Raw genomic sequence first — 7,745 nt, forward strand, 5'->3', positions numbered from 1 at the left:
CAAACATGACACAGACGTGCGTGGGAGAAGTGCCAAGCGTGACATGCATATTCATGAGCAAGCCATCAGGCCACCTGGTTTGCGAATCCTCTGTGGCCAATCAGACCCCACGGCCATTCTTGACCAATAGAAAGGCTAGACAAATAAGTTGCGGACCAATGAGGAGGGCGCAAGGACGCTCCTGTATGCAAAACACACAGCACGTGTGTTGAAGTTTTACACAGACGTGTAGAAACTTCTTTTTGTAACGCTACAACAACGGCTATGACAACAAATGTTCTAAAACAAGATGATGATTCATGTGATGTAGTCACTTCCCAAAGAACTTATGGCGTAATTTGCAGTTATGGTTTTGTGAAAAGTCATCCAATATGATTGAAGGGTGTTTGGGGGATGACAAGACGGGAAAGAACGCTGCCATTTTGATGAGGGTGCAGTGTACGGTTTTGTTTTGTTTTTGTTTTTTTTGCATTTTCAATATTACATCAGTGACTATGCATGAATCCTACAATGGTGTCGTCATTAGTTCAGGGTGAACCTCGTCTCTTACGTAAACTCAGCTCGGATAGGCTTCCACTCACACCCCGTTTTACAGAAATATAGAAATGGTTGGATGCACAATAATGTAAATGAATCCCAAAACAAAAATCAGCCAAATGAAAGCGATCTCATATGGAAGTATTTTTTTCCAGCCTTGGCAGATGTCTGCACTAGTGTTCAGCAGAGATATCAGCACGCTTTGTCAACATCATGATACAGTGTTTTTGCAGTCATGCATAAATGTGAAAGAATGTTTGATATTATCATATGCTGGTGTAATGTTACTGTACTCTGAGAAAAAAACAAACACAAAAAACAAACACAATCTGATGTATCAATAAACTGTCCCACTTTGGATCGCCGGCATTATTGCTAGCCTTGACGGGCCGATTCATGCAACCCTATACAACCAGCCCGTATTACCACATAAATAGTGGCTCTTTTAATTGCAGAATAGCGCGACTTTCAAGGCTTCATCACTTGAGAGTTGACCGAGGTTGTCAAGTGGGCAACCTCTGGTCTGTGGCACCCTGTGCGACGGTCGAGAGCATCTGAAACAAAGATTGCCCTGCATTAAACTCTCACATGTATGACTCACTTCCACAGCACCGCCAATCGATATTGGCAATACCGTCAACTAATTGGCAGGAACATCATCTCCTATTTAGAGTGTTGAATGAGCCACATACCTTAGCGACGTTGATAACAGCATTTGTGCACCGGCGTACTGTGACTAATGATACGTTTACACAGCAACAGCCTTGTTTAGAAAAAATAAAAAAATGCATATCTGTTGGTCGTTAGCGGGGCAGTAAATGTACATTTTTCGACTGGGGATACATTTTATCTAGGGCATCCCAAAATGTTCAGATTGAACACTCACGCAGTTTTAGTATTTTTCCAAAACAAATAAGGAAACTTTAATAGAACCGGATTCCAGAAATACACGGCAAATCTGCATTGTAAATTGTTTTGAAGGCAGAGCTGAGCTCCAAAAACAGTCTTTGAAATAATAAGCACTGTCTGCCATACGAGTATTTTTATTTTTTTTAAATCAATCGAAAAACAGAGTGGATATGTGTCGATGCTGCTTTTCTAGATTAAGTTGCCGGATAAGCATTTGTAGGTTTTAAAATGTTGTCGTCAAGAGCCAAAACAGCAGATATGACCTGATTTTGGCTGTTACTCAACCAAAATTTGGGGTTCACCAAACACAAAAGGATATTTGATCAGAATTATATTTACGATTGTTGGCCCAGACCAATTTCAGAGCAGATCAGGCAGCAAAAACCATTGCTGATGCTCCTCCACATGAGGATAATCGGTTCGTGTAATCTTTCGGAGTCGGTCGATAATCAGCCCATTTTTCTTTACTTTGATCAGATGAGGGGGAATTTGTTTGAAATTAGGCCCAATTATCCGTATGTGTGCGTTTGGTGCCCGGGCCTTCAGTGGGAATTTATCCGATTTAATCTGCCTCTTAATACCACCACTGTCAGATTGTAATTATACAAAAACGCAATTTAACAGCAGGCCACTGTGCCACGAACAGTATCTGGACTGAGTTTAGAATCAATATGTATCGAGTAACGCGACAAAATGCATCATACTCGACAGAGATGCCGATTATGAAATGTGTTCACCAGTGCCGATGGCTACAGGTGTGTTGTTCAAGTACAACTAAGATGGAACATCTGTCGCTTTGACCAACCAATGAGAGGACGGAAAAATATGGACGTCAATGAGGGACTGCTCAATGGCACTGCGAGGACAAATTGAAATTGGATTGGATTGGATACAACTTTATTGTCAAATGTACACAGCACAGATGAAATCTGATTGGTTGACAGTCTTGTTACTAATATCCTTTAAATTGCATCGGCCAACGCTACGCATTCGGAAAGTCGTACGCAGATTAGATTGACGTGCACGGCAACACAGAGAGGCTGACATCTGACTGGACAATATCTACCACATACATTTTGGAAGCAGTGACGTAAAGAGGAACTTTATAGAATAAACGAATACAATTTCATAGAACAGCCAAAACATTACAAGTTAGGCTGTAAACGTAGATCAGTGATCCTGATGACCTTGCTGCCCTTGACCTGTTTACTGTGTGCACCCCATTGTAGCGAGAGTAGCTTCTGGTAAACAAGTGGACGCTTTACTAGAAACATACAAACTTTTGAGTTCATGTATCTCAAAGCTTTTGAGTAACCATATAAAAAAATATAAGTTGGATATACTCAAAACATTGAAGTTCAGAGAACTCGAACTTTTTGAGTTGCCGTAACTCAAAGCTTTTGAGTAACGATATCAAAAAATATAAGTTGGATAAACTCAAAACATTGAAGCATAGAGTACATGTTTGAAATTGGAACTGTTGTCCACAACATGAAAACATGTTTTTCACTGCGTACATGTTGGGGAGGGGGGGGGGGGGGGCATCTGCTTGTGAATCAAATTGAAAATGGCGCGGTATATTTCGGCTGTTGCATAAACGCAGAGCAGGGGAGGGCACGACCGGCATAGCGCAGACGGCGCGGTCGATACGACAATTCCACAGCAGAGAGATGGGCACAGCGTGTTCCCAGATACTTGCAAGTGAATCAGCTCGGCAAAATTGTTGCTGAGCAAGAAAAGGGAGAATGTGAACAGAACTCGCTGGGTGAGTTTCTCCTCTGAGTACACTTTCTCAGAAGTCTTTTCTGAGCATTTCTCACTTGATGTACAATCAGATGGCCTATTTGTTGGGGGGGTCAAAGAGGTCGCCGTTAATGATCGTAGCATAATTTCGGTTGATATCTATGGGGTTTTTTTTAATTAACCTAGACATTGTAGCTAGTTAGCTTCTACTGCTCGCTAGTTCGTTAGCTTGCAACTATGAGGCAACAGTGAGGAATGGAGAGTATTATTTCAGATATTTATTGTTTCGTGGGTATTATTCACATGATTTCAGAGATACTTGAGGTTCTTGCTACCTGGCAGCCATGATGAAAATGCCTGGCAAATAGTTTTGTGATGAGTCATGAAAGAAATCTAAATCTGTTCAGCGTAACAAATACACACGTAAGCTGTCAACATTTCCATCTGATGAAAAATACCTTCAAACATTTGGTGAACTCCCCTTACTGTCATCCCAAAAACAACAGTGGAGCCTTGAGAGACAAGTTTAATCCGCTCCGTGATCACACTTGTTACGCAAAACATTCTTATCTCAAATCATCTGTCCCCCATTGAAATGAATGGGATTTCATTTCCATTCATATCCATTGATCCTGTTCAGCCTCCCCCCAAGTCCCTCCCAAAAAAATCCCTCACCCATTAAAATGTTTCTTAAAAAGGGAAATAGCACTCTATCCAATTGCACTTCCAAAACACATGCAATAATGCCATACTCATCGATTCATTTTCTTATCCGTTTATCTTCACGAGGTGTGCTGGAGCCTATTCCAGCTGTCTTTGGGGAGAAGGCAGGGCAAACCCTATGAACTGGTTGACGACCAATCACAGGGGACACCTAAACGAACAACCACACCTAAGGACAATTTAGAGTTTTCCATTAACCTGCCATGTTTTCGGAATGTAGGAGGAAACTAGAGCATCCGGAGAAAACCCACGGAAGGCCGGAGCCGGAAATGAACCCTGCGCCTCTGCACTGTGAGCTGGACGTGCTAACCAGTTCTGCAACATGCCGCCCTAGTAATGACAAAATTAAATGAAATGTAAAGAATGAAAGGCAGTATGAAACGGTCGAGCTCCTCGTAAGTTGCGGTAATAGTTGCCATTCTTTACAGAGGATAAAGAATAGATGAGTATAGATATACAGTATTTTTTTACATGCTGCAATATCCATTGCTCAAAGTATGAGAACTGTGATACATTGTTAAGGGGAAAAAAAAAGAATCACAAAATTAAAGTCATGAATGGCCTTCGTGCCGACATTTTCATGGCAAATCCTCAAATTGATCATCAAATTTAACAGATTACACGGCAGAGGCAAAAACAAAAAAGGGCCCAACCCTATTACGTTTGAGGCTCATTTTGTCAAATTCCCCAGCAGGAATTTATTAAAGTTGAAATTCACACATTTCAACATTCTAGGGGGCGCTACTGAGTGAGTTTTTCGGGAATAGTGTTCCTGACTCCTGAAAGATTTGTAATAGGATACACACAATTGATAAAATGTGTGAATTTTCAGCCCTGTTGACAACGCCAAAAAAGCCCATTCATTCGAAACACTCATATAAAAACACAGATTCGAAAGTTGGGCTCAACTATTGACTTATCATGTCTATAGGCACTGCTTCTTTACAATTCTGCCGGCAGTGGCTGCCTCTGAATTTCTTCATCACACACAAAATGTTTGGACAAGTTGTGACCTTGTGGAGTTGATTTATTTCGAATTTAGTGGCAAGTCATCAAACTTGGCTGCCATACTCTGCCCACGTGCAACGATAGCGTCACCTATATGCCTACTATATGTGTTTCCAATTTGACAGCAATCAGACAAAATGTCCTGGACTTGCTCGTTTTTCAAGGACCACTGAGAAACGGCCCAAAGAACTCTGTAATGGCCACTTCAAACCAAAATGGCAGACTTCCTGTGTCTTTTTCAGGCATGACTTCTGAGACTTTGTGTGGGTCTCTTCATGCTTACCAAATTTCATGTTGCTAAGGAAACAGGCTTCGGGGGCTGAGATTTCAAAGATTACTGGGGAATGGCATTAGGCCAATTTACGGGTGGTGGGGCGGGCCAGTGAAGGGGGTATGGGGGGGTGGGGATCACGCATGCAATTGATGGTGAGGAATTCAGTCGAATCAGGTCGACTGATTGTTGATTAACACACCAGCAATTAAGACCAAATTAGTGCACTACTGGGCTGCAACCAGCTGAGGCGCTGTTGAGTCTCTCTCAACGAGTTTAAAGAATATGTTGAAGGGCAACACAACATCAGCTATGGGGGGGAGGTGGGGTGCAATATTCTGCACAATCCAACAGTGGCATGGAAAGAGGAGTTCAGAACAGTCAGATTTCTCTCACTGACACAGTCATAGACAAATTGATCGTTTATTTTCCACTTAGTGATAAATTTAGGAAACTGCCCATCTCGAATGAAAATGTATCACTTCTGGTAGGGTCTGGTAGACTGCTGTGGTTTATAACTTGACCACAAATAACACAGTTTTACCCACTTCCTGTGTAAACTGCCCTTAACCCACGTTTCACAAAAAAAGAAATAAGAGTTGTCAAGTCAAACAACTTGCTTGCGCCATTGCCATAAATGAGAATAGGTTTTGGTCGTCACGTGTGAGGTCTCACATTTTAAAAATTGGTCAAAATGTCATGATGTGCGTATCCCGCAGCATTATTTTTGACCTGTGTACACAGTTGGGCTGAACAATTAATTCAGCTCAAATTGACCTCGCAAAGTAGTGGTATGCAATTTTCAAATCGCTGCTTCATTTTGGCCTTGGCTAATGAGCCACATGCTGCTTCACTCAGACATCATTGTAAGATCGCGTATCGCAGTCCACTGTGTGAAATTTCCATTACAGCCGGGAAACGTCATCTGCACGCCCCTCATTCAGTCTTGTGGTCTTGAACTGCACCTGAGCCAAGATCCCATCAACACACGAGCCGTGCTCTCCTGTCAACAGGGCTGTCAATCAAAACCCCATTTCACTGACATCCGCCCCCTCAAAATCTCCCCTCTCCCTGAGCCTTTGCACTTGTCACAGTAGGATACGAGGCAGTGGCGTCGAAGGCAGCCGCTAAACCTGCCACGTGCGCTTCGAAGGCTTTCTCACTCGCGGGGCGCTTCATGCCGCGATTACGCCGGGTGTCATCATCATCATCCCGGAGGCTTCAAAGAGGCGGGCGGGAGGAAGCGGCAGAGGTGGCGCAGATGAGGAGCCGCGTTGGGTGAAAAGTGTTTTGTGAAGGGAGGCCGGAGGCGCGAGCGTCAATTAGAGGCAACGACAACAACATGAACACAAAGAGACGCAGCTACATCACTTTGGACGCCGCTAAACGACATCTAATGGTGGCGTTAAATAATAAAGACGTCGTCTGCACAACAACAGCCTCTTAGCGCTGTCACACACTTAAGACAAATGGAATCAAATGATCCTTTCAGGATTTTTTTTGCCACCTTTTTTGCATTAAGGGGAAAGTTGAGCAGTGCCCCATTAAATTCAGCAGATGGATGGTGTGGTGGAAACCCCTCCGCCGTTTTCTTACAGAGCAGTGATTACCGACCATCGTGCCGCGAGAGATCAACAGGTGTGCAGTGGCAAATTATACAGTACTGAAATGGTCCGAAAATTTGGCACTCAACAGTAAAGTACAGTCATGCAGACAATAATGAAGAATACTTTCACAAGGTAAGTGACTCAATCAGCCGCAGGACAATTAGTCGACCACGACTATTGGTCTTAATCGTGAGCATATCAATGGGGCTTTATATATATTTGTAGCGGGGCCTTTTTTTAGGCAACGGTTTGGTTGATTTCAAATACAATGTGTAATTCTCATTCTTTGATGTTTAGTTTGACAATAGACTTCAACTGTTAGAGGCATTTGAAGTCTCTTTTTTGATGAATCGTTCACTATTTGCCAAACTGCTGCCTATAGTGAGTGGGTCGAATTGAGTTCACAACCACCACAGCACTCAAAGCAAACATGTATTTTTGGAGCGGATTACTTGGATATACATTATTTCCTATGGGAAATATAACTTTAGATTTCATACAATCCAATTTTAATCCGACTTTCTGCAACGGATTAATGATGAAAAACCGAGGTTCTGATGTAGTTCATTGGCACCAAGACGCAATCGATGGCAACAAAGCAATACCTGCTTTGGCCAAAAGCAGTGAATCGGTGAGTCTGCGAGGTAAACACGAAGTCTACGAATAGGTGAATTACTAAGAGGGGGGGGGGCATCGCAGTCGTACCTCTATATAGTACCGCTCACTAATTACACATCAGCGTAGTTTAGCATTAATATATGCATTTATTTTTTCATAAATGCAGACGACAGCAGAGATTGAAATTAAACGAACATTTGTTTCACTCTCGCGCTGCTGCTGATTATGACCGGCCGCTGCGTTGGCGTGTATGCGCGTGAGAGACATTAAAAGACAGACTAATCGCGCTTCCCCGGTGGATATCTCCCTCTGGCCTCGATCAGGCATGA

The sequence above is a fragment of the Hippocampus guttulatus genome, chromosome 11, assembly GCF_054856545.1.
Source record: "Hippocampus guttulatus isolate MCC_2025c chromosome 11, RoL_Hgut_1.0, whole genome shotgun sequence".
In the NCBI taxonomy this organism is placed as follows: domain Eukaryota; kingdom Metazoa; phylum Chordata; class Actinopteri; order Syngnathiformes; family Syngnathidae; genus Hippocampus; species Hippocampus guttulatus.